The sequence below is a fragment of the Bactrocera latifrons genome, unplaced genomic scaffold, assembly GCF_001853355.1.
Source record: "Bactrocera latifrons isolate USDA-ARS-PBARC rearing strain unplaced genomic scaffold, ASM185335v1 scaffold_17, whole genome shotgun sequence".
Classification (NCBI taxonomy): Eukaryota; Metazoa; Arthropoda; class Insecta; order Diptera; family Tephritidae; genus Bactrocera; species Bactrocera latifrons.
Window position 1 is genome coordinate 331,804 of NW_017535185.1, and position 14,861 is coordinate 346,664.

At 33.1% G+C, this 14,861-nt stretch overlaps 1 protein-coding gene across 1 annotated transcript in view; it reads right to left on the reverse strand.

Annotated features, from left to right (window-relative positions):
- LOC108966700 (protein piccolo-like) overlaps positions 1–14,861 on the reverse strand; it is a 63,779-nt gene that overhangs the window by 48,228 nt on the left and 690 nt on the right. Inside the window, exon 2 of the mRNA XM_018929721.1 lies at positions 4,731–5,300. The gene's annotated coding sequence lies outside the window, so the exon portion shown is untranslated. The remainder of the gene's footprint in view (positions 1–4,730; positions 5,301–14,861) is intronic.

A 14,861-nucleotide genomic window follows, 5' to 3' on the forward strand; every position in this document is an offset into this window, starting at 1 on the left:
TTATAAAAAATTAATGATAATTATTCAGTTAGGCGCTTCACAAAGATACAAATATTTTTTTTTTTACCACCACTTAAGAAAAAGAATGTATAACAGTTCTTGCAGTCTGAAAAATTTCTGATCTACATTTTGATGCCCTTCTATAACTACAATCACTTTACAACTACCGTTGCATAACGCCAATACCTTTCATTAAGTTCAATGTCCACTTAACGTTAAACCATTTGTCAACACCTCCCAAGTTCACTGAACTTTATTGCTCTGTGTTTTATGGCAAGTGGTTACTAGATATGCCGTTTAGTCGCCCAAGCAGTAGTTATTGTTGTTCTTCTACTTTATTTTTTTTTTTTTTTTTTTTTTTTTTTTTTTTTTTTTTTTTTTTTTTTTTTTTTTTTTTTTTTTTTTTTTTTTTTTTGGTTTTATTCATCTTCTTCGTACATTTTGAACACATGTTCTGCATAGCTCAACGACACATAGCTTCAGAATGGTAAATATTTGTATGTAAAAGATTATGTTAGCCTTACCGACTGACTTTGTTTTTAACTGTTCATTGGTGGCAACTCTAATCTGCACTACAGTTTTAAGCACCCAATGTCTACATCGAGTGGCACTATGTGTCGCCTTTTTTGCTTTACTTGCAGTTTTGTTGCCATTCCATTCGCTTGTCACCTCTGAAATTTCTGTGTGAATTCACCTTTTTCTCGCTTCTTGCAACATAATTTTTTTATGACGCTATAAAATTTTATAAATGTGCTGTATATATAGTATATAGTATGTATGTATATATATATCTGTATTTCTCACAGCGATGGACAAAGTAACATCTGGAGACAGTTAGTCAGTATTTGTGGTTTTTTATATTGGTATCTTGGTTTCGAAATGGAGCCTTTCTAAAATATAGTTCCACAATTTTTACAAAATTTTTGTATAACTTCTCTTTGGAATGCTATTTTCATTTTTGTTTTATAAAAAAATCTTTTTGTATCCAACTTTTATCTAAACGACAATTTTCTTCAATTAGTTACTCAAATATATTTTCGTTTTTATATGCTAATTGTGATACCTTCCCACTGGAAATATGAACTAAAAATTTTTGTTCGAAAATTGCACGACTATAAAGCTCAATTTCCTCAATATTAAAACCAAAATGGTAAATGGCGCCAATAAACTTGAAAGCTTTGATATTAATAGCAGTTTATCCTGCTGTTATGCCGCTTTCTCACACACTAAAGTAATATCTTTGCATCACCAATAAACAGACAATGAGTTAGATAATAGATCATAAAATCATAAATCAGGAGTAAGGAGAACCTCAACTCAGCGTATAAACTCTCATATCACGCGTACGTTCACGTCTAAAAGTCTTCGTGCTTTTTGCTATTATTATTTCAAGCAGACTATGCACGCGGGATCAAGCAGACTCTTATGTAAAATTATATATATAGAAGCTTCTTGTCAACGCTCCAGACAATAAATTCACATAATCAACCGCCGACAATCACGCTGCATTTCCGTGCAGATTGTGTGAAGATTTACACGATTCAATTGCAATTACACAAAAGAGAGTCAGTGAAGAATGGTAAGTGACTGAGAAAGCGGTTGGCGTAGCTTTTAATTTACTTTAATTGTTCTTGCAACAATTAAGCAAATATGCAGACTTAGGCGGGAGATATTTATTGGGAAAACGAGCAGGCGAGTAAGGAGAACATATATGTAGATGGTATCTATATATAATATATCGGTATAGCAAACAAGAGAGTAAGATGTGCCAAATATATGCTGTAAGGGGCAAAAAGACAGTCTGACTATTTAGTAATAAGTCAAATAGTCAGTCAGTAGAACGCTAATATGACAGAACCTTCAACGCGTCATATAACTTGATGACCAGACCAAATATCAATTAGGCAATGAGTCAGTCACGCGACCAGTTTGTCGCTGAGTTCGTGCGATTTGCCATATGTTGCTATATTTTAACTAAATGAATGAACGATAGGCTCCACTAACTTTAGTTTAAAGACTGCGCGCCTCTTTCGAGGTTTGCGTGTAACTTTAAGTGTGAGTTTCTCATACTATATACAACGCTTATGTGCGTTTTTTTTTAGGTTTAATGTATTATATATGGCGCAAAAATTAAGTGTTCTGCTCTGCTGAGCATTCATTCAGTTAGCCAGACCAAGCGCGGACTTCTAAATTTGCAGAAATGATATAAATATTTTTGTAATATATTAAAATGATATAGCAGTCGAGTTATTAAAAGACCTTTGAGTGTTATAAATATCAAGGTTATCAAACCTTGACAATGGCAATATTGCTCTTAATATTGTAGTATATATTATATATATATATTTTTTTTTTTTTTTTTGTCAAAGCAGAAGTAACTTAGATAGAGCTTCAAGTATCGATAAATGAAGAAATATCCCATCGATATGAGGTTTAAAGCACTCCGTAAACTGTTTAATAACAAAACCATCCTTTTTTAATATAACAGGGATTCAATAGAACATTCGTTGTGTAGACAAACTCGTTAACAATGAAAACTCTTGAAATGAAGGCGGTTTCTAAAGTATAGCACACCATATAAATCCGTGAGAAAGCAAGTAAACACATTGAGTAAGCAATTGTGGAGTAAAATCCTCGACGATCCGAGCCAGCACTGACAGGTCTCTCATTCACGCCGTCCAAATATGCGATTATGAAACGTAGACGACAACAACTTGCTTTGAAGTGGTTCTTGCAGCTTCACAGCGAAAGGTTTTGTAAAATATTTGGTGAACATTAAATCGACTTACTGAAAAGAAAGCAATCAGAACCTCTGACTGAAACCAACTGGTAAAGCCGTTCTCAGAAAAGGAACCGCTCAGAAAATGGAAGACTGACCAAAGAACCCTGACAAGGAACAGAGCAGAACAACGCACCAAAAGCAATACACTGCAGCAATGTGGCCAGTGACAACCCGCCGGTGGCTGCCATAAACGGGAACTCCTCCTCACCGAGCACCATACAGGAGAGATGGGTGACGTATAAGCTATTAAGCTATATACTTCACAATGCGACATTTAATCAACCGGAGTTTGACTACTCCGAAAGCATTTTCTTAAGCGTAGTGTCGCTAAACGCATTTGTGCGACTCGAATTGAAGCTTATACCAGCCAAGATTAGCATAAGAAAACATTGTGCATGCATTTGAGTGCCTTCTCTAGAGGAGCCAGACGAAAAGATCCTGTTGTACATCAAGGTACAAAATAAATGCATTTCTGGTATAGAGGACTGATAGCTTATCAAGAAGCAGAACTCCAACAAAACCAGCAAACCAATATTTGTGGTCATATGCGAGGTGTCGATATCATATATAACGCCAATAAAGTCGCTACATTGCTAATAGATGGAGAATATATATTCTTATGTTGAGTTAATTTATGACCACGTTAATGGAAGATTTTTATAAATGAATGATGTGTGTATCTCTCGACTTTTTCGATTTATAATAGTCGATAAGCGATTCCAAATTTCAGAAAATAAAATCTTCTGTAAGCTTCAACTATCATTGAACTCTTTTTTGCTTGAAACTATTACATTTTCGGCTATCTGAAGTATCACTTAACGTTGAGCACTCATCAAACTATAAAGCTCTAAGCCAGTTGTTGCCAACCACTTAACTGTTTTGGTGAAATTCTACGTCTAATAATCGTGTCTCTTTCTCGCTTTGTATCATACTATGCACTGCATGCGAAATAATAAACCCAATTTTCTAAGTCTATAACTGTGAAACCCTGTTTTCTCATTAATATCAATTAGGCAATAGTTTGGTTTTATTGTTGCTATTTCCTTTTCAACTTTATTGGCTGAAACAACTTTTGACTCATGCTTAGTTTATAGCGTCATCCGCTCAATAGCGCTTAATAAACCGAATAAAAAGCTCCGCATCTGCAATATTGCGTCCGTTAAATGTAGAAACAAGTTAAAAATGCTTTTAGCCAATATACTTTTGTAGTAAAAAACAACTGCAAGCGCTTAAAAGACAACAATGAGAACGCTTGTTTCTATTTAGTGATTCAAATCGTTATAAATTAACTCATTTGAGTAGACGAGAAAGGTAAAGCCAGTAACTGCTAATGAGTAATAGGCATCAAGATGATGAAGTAAAGCGCGCGAGCTGTCAAGGTTGGCGTGTAAAATATTAATAAAAAAAAACTGCTAAAGATATTTAAAAATATTTTTGTATAGAATAAATATATCGTCAGTTAAAATTCAAAGTAGCGTAATATCACTTTTCATAAGTTTACAGGCGAAGGAAAACGATATAATAGAAACCACTCATATTGAAAAAATTAGTTTTGTTTATAAAATGGTTATATATTGCTAATACCTGATAGTGGAATTCGAAAATTTCATGCTAGATAAGTATAATATGGTGTCGTGAATCGTAAGCAACAAAAAACTGAATTTTGATTTTTTTTTTTTTGAAGATACCTTGTTTTGCATTTTAAGTGACGATATATAGTATACCTACTTTATTCTCTGTAGGTGTTTTTGAGTCATGAAAAGTAAGTGATTTCATGTGTAACATAAACTTAAAGTTTTTTTCATAAAACCAACTAAATTTGAGTTAGACATAACCTAAAAATTTCTAGATTTCAAAATATTGATTTTCAGTTTAGATAATATAAAAAACGTTAATGCCATAATATAATAAATATAAATTATTTAGTACAATTAAAATAATCACTTACAGCTGCTTTATGAAAATCTCCTTACTCCCCACTTTTCTGTTCTGCTTCGTGCTCTCCAATATCAAAGCTTATGCATAAACTGCCAGAATTTGTTGTCACAGTGTTTAAGAATTATTGCTTATGCACTTTAGACTTTATTAATTGATTTCATTAAGCAGTTGCACTGCTTTACTTCAACTTCAAGCTTCTCTCTATTTCTCTCTTATTATCTTCATTATTGTTTAGCTGATTTTTATTTCAAATTAACAACATTTTACGCATAAACTGATTAAATAACTTGATTTTTTACACTTTTTAAGACTTCTTTCTTCAATGACCCTTAGTAACTCACTAAACTGTAATTGAACTTCGGTATATTTGTATATATTTTTGTATATATTTTTTGTATGTATTAATGCTTCGTGCACTTTGTGGGTTTCCTATTTCACTCTTTTATTCACTTCCGTTGTGTTTGCTTGTAATTTTTCTTGTAAATAAAATTTTACTTTCAATTTCACTAGAATTATTTCGCTTACTTTGTTTCACCATGCTTTTTCTGTTACTTAGTGTTTTTAGTATTTAGTTTATGCTCTGCAATAAATAATAATAAATTTTGAACATTAATTATTATAGAAAATTAATGATCTTACAATATTTCAGAAGAAAAAAAAATATATTTAACTGAGTTAGCATAAAACAATTTAGTAATTACTGTAGCTTCTCAGAAAAATATTTGACCTCATGGTTGTAAAAGAAATAATTTAATAGTCGGTGGTAAGCGATTCAGTAGAAAAACTGTTATACTGAGTGTTTCATGAATATCTTGTTGCAGATTAAGCCTTTTCGAACAACCAGAACTCAAAATATTATACGGGAGAGCCATTCGAATATTTCTCCTTATTTCATGCCTTCTGAGACAAACAGCCCAAAAGTCCACATGAATTATCTTTTATTTAAAAATGTTAAAAAAAAATGTTGAAAATATTAAAAAAAAAAGTGCAGAATATGATATAACAAGATAGCTTAAGCTCTCTCACGAGTCTGTTCGAATAATTTTGGTGTATATTTTGAGCATGAAACGCCTTCTTGCTCGACTCTTTCCGACAAAGCTGCATAATTTTCGAAAAAAGCCTCTTTTATCCGATTCCACATTCATGGAGAGCATTTAATACGTTATCAATTATCTCGGTATATTGTTTTTACTTTTAAAGTTAGGTTTTTACCTTACTTTCACTACTTAAATTTATTTCCCTAAAATATTACACATTTCAACTTTGATTAAAATAAATAATTAGTTAATTATCTATGTACACCCATTCAAGTACTCATATTTTTCCATTAATGAGTGCAATTATCCCCCCAAGGATTTTTAAAAATGTAGTTAAGCCTTTCATTACTCATATATTTATTTATTAAAAATAACAAAGCTTTACTTGCCAGCTTCCTTGGCGCTTTCGAAATGCTCAGATACTAAAATAAATTAAAATTCAAACTCTCAATATATTTTTATGCACTCAGTTACCGGTAATTTTCTCATATTTTCCACATTTTAAATGCTTTTGGCAAAAGTAAATCTCCGGATCATAAAAAGTTTTCCAAATTTCACTTTCCCAACACGCCAGCAGCAAAGCTTTATTATTATTRGCTCATAAAAAATCAATTAGCGGCAGCAAATTTGAGCTGCAACAAAATATTCAACACAAAATAACGGTTTGCAGCAAAAATATTGAAATAAACTATTATTAAGCGAAAAGTTGGCAACGAACATAAATTAACACCCAGAAGCCGCCGAATGACTTTATCGGTCAAATGAAAAATGTTTGAGCAATCATTTAAAGGCAATTAACTAATTTAACGAAAATTATGCCGCATTGCCGGTGTGCAAAATGATTAATCACCTTGTGGGAACATTTCAAACAATTTTATTTCATTTAGTTGTCTTGGCGCGCACGCGAGCAGCGCCGTCGACAGTTTGTAAATTTCACTCTGGTTGTTGTGTTTGTTGTTGGCATTTAATGCACATTCAATTAACAAATTAATTACGCACATTTGTACAGTGGAAATTTTAAGCACGCACAATTATTATTTCACTGCGTTTGTTTTTGTTGTTACTTTAACATTTTTTTTTTTTTTTTTTTTTTTTTTTTTTTTTTTTTTTTTTTTTTTTTTTTTTTATTTTTTTTTTTTTTTTTTTTTTTTTTTTTGTTGCATGCAACTTAGCACATTGCAAGAAAACGCATTGCAACGAACTCACAAGCGGTGCGTAATTGCTTGCCAATGAATGCCTGAGACGCTATTGTTCGCCATAAGCGATTTGCCATTGGCGATTGTCGTGCGTCGATTGACGGCCGCGGCTTGGGCGCTTGGCGTTTGGAGATACTTCGATTGTAAATTGGCCGCCGGCGTTCAACGACCGCTACGCAGGTATTTTCACATTTAGACGCAACTTTTTTTTTCAATCGCACAATTAGCAACTGCCGGCAAATGGCATTCGTCGACCGAAATAGGCGCATAAAAATAGCCGTGCGACAAAATATCCGCCGTTGACCGACCGGCACGTCAGTGAAAGCTTCTTTTTTTTGGTTTCAGTTAGTTCCGGGTTAATTAGACACAACAATTGTTGGTGTGCTTATTGATAGCCGCTCTTGAGAGCGCTAAGTCTAATGGTACGCAGAATATTTTCGGTTTCTTAGAATCTAAAATAGTTTTCTTGTTCTAGAATATACCACTCTACGGGCTCTTCATTAGTTTGTGTAAGAAAGATATCGAAAAATTATATCGTCCTTTCGTCGTTCTAAGAGATTTTTTTGGTGTATAGATGTTCCGAAATCCATCTAGTCTCCTGTGTTTACTTAATTCCACATTTGTGTGATGGATTAAATTTTCGTAAACCATCTGATCTCTTATGAACCCTCAATAGACTTTGATGTAAGAAAGCCTGAAAAAACCTTTACGGACTCCTATGCCTACTTATTCTCCATTTTATATGGAAGAATATCCGAAATCCCTCTGAACTTCCGAAAATGTTTTATGTTGCAATATTATGAATACTAAATTCCGAAAATATGCAATTTTAATGCAATGATTAAAATTTTACAAATTTAACAAAGAGAAAAAGTTTGAGAATCCCTAAATCTCGAAAATGAATGGAGTGGTATTACAAAAATCATCGTAGATCTATATTTTTCGTTATCTCTACCAAATTCTGTAAATAATGTTGCAATATAATGAATCCCGAAATCCCGAAAGTGCATTCATTAGCACTGTGCAAATTTAAAAAGTGAAATATTTTTTTATTGCAATCTAGGTTTAAGTTTTTTCTTTTAAATGCCGAAATCCTGTGAAATTTTAATGTTGCAATATCAATAGTCCCGAAACTTAAAATTTGCTATACATGCATTTTTCATATGCAAATTTAATTTAAAAAATAATAATAATTTCAATAAAATATTTAGTTAATTTTAAAATTTTTTAAGAAATACCGAAATCCCGAAAATACATGTGCTCAAAATAACGAGTTTATTAAGTTTATTTTACTTTTTTTTTTTAAATACTAAAATCCCGAAAATGTTTGGTGTTGAAAATTCCGAAATCTCGAAAATGATTTTGCAAATTTTGTAAAACTATTCGAATTAAATCATCAAAATTGAAATTTTTTTTTATAACAATACTGAAATCGCGAAAATGTTTAATTTATCGATATTAATATCGATTAACTTATCGAAATGAAGATAAATAAATTTTTTTGTTGGTTTTTAGCAAAACTATACTGTTTGTACACAGTGATTTTGGTCATCAAAAAGTATCGAACTGAATATCGATAAATTTATCGAATTGAGAATAGACAGATTTTGTTTGTTCTTCAGCGAAACCATACTATTTGTACATAGGAGTTTTGGTCATCTAAAATTATCGAAACGCATATCGATAAATTTACAATTTTTTGAGAAATACCGAAATTCCCAAAAAGTTTAGAGTTGCAATTTTATGCGTGCCGAAATCCCGAAAATACATGTGCTCAAAATAACGAGTTTATTAAGTTTATTTTACTTTTTTTTTTTAAATACTAAAATCCCGAAATCCCGAAAATGATTTTGCAAATTTTGTAAAACTATTAAAATTAAATCATCAAACAAAAAAAAATTTTTTTTTTTTTTTATAAAAACACCGAAATCGCGAAAATATTTAATGGTGCAATAGTAAAAGCCCCGAAATCCCGAAAATATTTTTTTTAATTTACTGCAATTATTAAAGTTGAACCATCATCACAAAAGAAATGTTTTTAAATGAGAGAAACCAAAGGTATAACATTTTGCAAATTCTAAAAACAATCCTCGTATACATACATACACATGCATATAACATATGTACATGTAGTATGTATGTAAATGGTTGCATACCCACATATGTTTGAAATAGGAATATGTCGTTAATAAACGTAAAATATATACTTKATTTATTTATTTCTTTTCGATCACGTTTACTTAGTCATAGGTCAATCGTAATCAGTACACAATAACACAACAATAATAGAAAATCGATTGAGCTGCTACATAGGTATTATACACTGTATATGTATATACATACATGAACATGTGAAGATCTATGTATGTATTTGCCTATATACACCTATCACACACCAACTCGCAACAAGTGCATACACCATAATGTAAATGTTGCTGCTTGTGAAAGTTTGCTCACAAACAACAACAGCATACAGACAGTCATTAATGCAGCGGAATGACGAAGCCAAAGAAGAAAATGGCAGCAAAAAAACTTAAATTGGCGATTTTGTCAACGCACAATGAACTTGATCGAACGGTAAATGTGTTGTGGCACGAAGCGTGTGAGGGTAGTGGCACGCATAATGGTCACAATGGCAAAAAAATAAAAAAGAAAGCAGTAAAGAACAAGCAAGTGCAAAGAAAATAAGGAATGTAGACAAGAGGCTAAACAAACGCGCCTTACATGTACATATATGCTTGAGTATGTATGTACATATGTATGTTGCAACGTTGTAGGCAATAGAAAAAAACGGGCCGCACGGAAAGCAACAACAAAACTGTGACCAGCGCTTTTTATGAGCATCCATGGATGCTGCTCATCCAACGGCACATGCTTGGGTATATATATACACACACACTTATTTACATACAAACTCTCCGCTCAACTGGACGCACACCGCGCAGCGCAGCGAAAACCAAAAAACGAAAACAACAGCCTACCCGAGGCTGTAACTACATTAATTTACAGTTACTTGCAGCAAGTGGCCAGCACTTGCCGCGAGTGTGTGGCGTAAATAACAGTGAAATGCAACGGAAAAAGCGTAAAAGAAATCAAAACGTGATTCTTCAATAAGCAGTAAAAAAAATAAATTATAATAAACAAGTTCAGAACTTTGGCTGTGTACAAAGTGGCTTTCAGCATCAAAGATTGTCGGAATGATGGTCGATAATATATAATATAATATTTAATACACAGTGACTATTGTCATAAAAATTTATCGATATTAATATCGATTACCTTATCGAAATGAAGATAAATACATTTTTTTGTTGGTTTTTTGGCGAAACTATACTATTTGTACACAGTGATTTTGGTCATCAAAAAGTATCGAAATGAATATCGATAAATTTATCGAATTGAGAATAGACAGGTTTTGTTTGTTCTTCAGCGAAACCATACTATTTGTACATAGGAGTTTTGGTCATCTAAAATTATCGAAACGCATGTCGATAAATTTATAGAATGATGAACTGTAACTTTGTCTGTTGCAGCTTCGACGAAATCATACTATTTTAACACAGTAACTTTGGTCATCAAAAAAATATCGAAATTACTTTCGATAACTTTGTCTAATGGAGTTTTGGTGAAGAAATTCCATTTATATTTAGGTTCTTTGGTAGTTAAAATTTCTCGAAATGATGATCGATAAATTTATCGAAATGAGAATCGTTAACTTTGTCTGTTGGTGCTTCGGCAAAGCCTTTATCTAAAAAATTGGCGAAATTATTATGGATAAATCTATCAAAATAAGGCTCAATATTATTTGTTTAAAGTGGCTTTGGTCATTATAATTATCGAAATGAATATTGATAGCTTTGTCCGTCGGTGCATCGGCAATGTATAAAGTGGCTTTGGCCTTCAAAAATCAGAGAAGTTATAGAAATTTGGATCGATATGAATTTACTATAGATTTTAAGTATAAATAATATGTGGGTATTTTTGACATGATACCTCTCTATTCATGTTGTGATATGCTCAAAGTACTTTAACGATTTCTTAGGATCTTATGATCTATTATATAAGAGTTTTAGGTAACACAACGGACCGGCGTTCTAAACTGTCCAAGTGAGATCAGTATTAAGTTCGACCTCATAACCTGAAATAGCATATGTATTGGTTACTAAAAGCGCCGTCACATCAACAATACCTCAAAGAACCCACTCATATCTAGATCACCCTATTGGTGAGGGTTTTAGTGTGGTTTAACCAAATTTCGTCGTATATGACATCCAACCTTCGAGCTTATCAGAGTCAAACGGCACTGAAACTTAAATATAACTCGTGAAGTATGTCGATGGATCCGTTGATGTATTCCAAAGCTTACAAATAAAACACTAACCTATAAAATTGCACACAGAATCACCCTTTAAGCCTGCTAGTGACGCATTAATGATAATTTCCAAGTATGTACGTCACATTTCAAATATTGCGCATTTCTTAAGGCTCGGAAGGCTCGAATGAAAGAAAAGCTCTCAGCTTTTTGTCTCGTACCCAGCTTCCAGCGATCTCTGAACCGTAAAGTTCACAGCTAGAGTGTTAAAATCGATTTCTTGCATATCTTTTGTCATATTTGATTATAATCTGCGGAGGAAATACTAAGTTTGTCACGAATTTTGCAACATCTAGAAGAAAACATCGGAGAACCCATAAATTACCGGTGTGACGAGCTCAGTTCATTTGGCTATGCCCGTCATTACATATGTCAAATAAACCCTCGGTTTTTGAGATATCGATCTGAAAGTTTGCATATATCCTTGTTTCGATAAGAAGCTGGACATTTGTCGGAATCGCTTAAAACTCACAGCTATAGCATAAAGCTGCCATATAAACGGAACAATCCGGGTCAAGCTTCTGCATAGACAACTTTTTATTTGTAAAGATATCTTCACGAAATTTTACTCGCATTATTTCCGAAAACAATGGACCAATCTCTTAAGAAATTTTTTACATCGGACTACTATAACTTATAGGTGTCATACAAACTGAACGATCTGAATCAAGTTTCTATACAGAAAATTTTTTTATTTCCTATACCCTTTGGCTTCGTTCACTATTTAGGTTTTTTCTGATTTTTAATTAAAATTAAATTGATTTCTTGCCACTTCATTTAATTTTATTGCAATTTCAATTCATTTTACATAATTTAATTCAATTTCTTTCCGTTTCCACCGCTCCGCTGCCCTTGCAAATCAGTCGCGGTTTGTACGGCGAATTGGCGATTTTTTTCGCTTTCTGCAAATTTCTCGCAATCAAGTGGCTACACACATACACTTACACACACACACACACATTTACGTACACTTAATTTCGCGCTTCTTGCTTTCTTCCTTTTGCTTGGGCTATTCCGCATTGCTTTGCGATAAATTCGATTTATTTGTGTTTTGTTTTTTATGTTTTTGCTTTGCGGTGCTAATGTTGTTGTTATTGTTGTTATTAATTTGCCGGAATTTTTACTGTTACTGCACTGTGGCAGCTACCTTGTTGCTGTTGCTTTTGTTATGACTTGTATTACTTATGTTTGCCGTTGTTGTTATTGTTGTTGTTGTTGCTGCTGCTTTCACGCTTGTCCACACAAATCGATATATGTATGTACGTAAGTGAATGGTGAACGGAAAGTGGTTAGCATTTTTCTGCATCGCTACGCGCTATCGCAGCAACGACAACAAGACCGAGACACAAGTCACTTGCTAAATCGACGGCAACAACATCAACATGCAACATCATCAACGACAGCAACAACAGCAACGCAAACTGCCGCATAGCAGCAGAGAAATTTTTTTAATGGATTTATCAATGCGCGTCCCGGTCTCGGTCTCGGTTTCGCCGCGGTCGCGGTCACCGGTGTCGTGTGGCAGTCTGGCCGGATCTGTTGCTATTGTGAATGTTTATCGCAGTGGAAAAAGTTGCCAATAAGAAAAGTGTTTGCCATTACCGATGCTGTGGCTCCTTATTGTGGCTTTGACTAATGTTGCAAGCAAGACGTAAGTATAAATCCATTGTATAAAGATTCATTTGCCATCTCTAAATGGAGGTTTGATCTACACTGCACGATCAGTAAGCTCTTATGTTCAATATTTTTAAGAAAAATTTGAGAAAAATATCTCTAAGCCACAACGCTATTAGTTTTCATTATACTCAAAAAAACATATATCAAGCCGAAATATTTTCACAGCATATCCAACCAAATTACCAGTCATAATAAAAGTTTTAAAAAGTGCAGCAAGTTCTACATTTTTTGCTTAAAAACCATGCCAAGCAAAGTCAAGTACCAAAAATTATTAGAGAACATATTTCATGACATACTACGATATACTTAGTCCACTATCGTTCAGGAACATTTGCACAGCATACCCCACAAAATTACTAGCTCAAATAAAGTCTTTAAAAATTCAAATGCAATAACTGGTGTAGCAAAATATCTACACGTTTGGGTTAAGAACCACGCTTAGCAAAGTCACGCACTATAAATGGCTAGAAAATAAATTTAATAACCTACTACGATATACTTAGTGTCTTCCGAAAGAAGTAAAATAAATCGAAGAAAATTAAACTAATTTTTAAAGAATTGTTTAGTATTTAATTATGGAAAGAATTACGCCTGAACAATTTCTACAAAGCATTCAATATTATTACGAAAATTCACGTTCTGTAAAGAATTTGTATCGTCAACATAATCGGTCTATTGAGGTCCTATTCAGGCTCTATGCAAACAAGTAAAATTGCCGCATTTGGGACGAATAGCAACTGAAGAAATTCAAAGCAAAAAAAGAACAGCTTGATGTGGTTTGTGGGTCAGTGGAGTCATCGGTGCATATTTCTTCAAAAATGATGCCGGTGAGAACGTAATCGCCAATGGCGCCCGTATCGTGCCATGATAACCGACTATTTGTTGTCTGAAATTGAAGCTCGTGATCTCGGCGACATTTGATTTCAAAAAGATGGCGCCACTTCCCACACATCGCACCAATTAATGACTTTATTTGCGAGAATACTTTAGCGAGCAGATAATTTCACGTTTTTGGCCGAACGATTGGTCACCAAGATCGTTATACTTTTTCCTGCGGCGCTATGAAAAGTCTAAAGTCTATGCGAACAACCACGCTTCGACTCAGGCGTTGAAGTAAAGCATACGTGCCAGTTACCAGTCGAAATGAAAAGGTGTACTCTCTGGATAGATCATCTGAAACGTAGCCATGACGAACATTTGAAAGAGATAATTTTCTAAAAACAGTTGCCAAAGAATATTTTTTTGAATGATAATAAACATTCTCCATTAAATTTGAAGTTTCTGTGTTTTTTCTTTAAAAAAAAAAGGAGGGAACCTCGAAATGGATAAATTGTTCGGATATTATACGCTTACTTTGAATAATAATTCATGCCAAATTTCTTGAAGATACCTTGTCACAGACTAACCACAAACACCCATATCAGATCGATAACTCGAAAGCTAAAAAACAATTAAAAAAAATCAAGTATATATACAGACAGTCGGATAAATTGACAGGTGGAAGAACTGGGTTTAATTAAATCAAATTGTCGCGCTGATTGTATATATACTTTATAGGATCTCCAACCTTGCCTGCTGGGAGTTACAGACTTGCTGGCAACCTTAATAATTATTATATTAGTTAAGAAAGTCGGTTTGGTATTAAGATATTAAAAAATATAAAAGAAACAATTTGATCTTTAGATAACAAGATAATTAGAAACAGATTAAATTTCATGTTTTTTAAACAATTCATAGCAAAATTTGCCTGTTTTTAACACTAAAATTCGAGTATTTTTTTTTTTTTGCAATTTCTTGTGCAATTTTTTACTCGGTTTTTTTTTTGACAATTTGCTGTTTTGAATTTATTTTATATAATT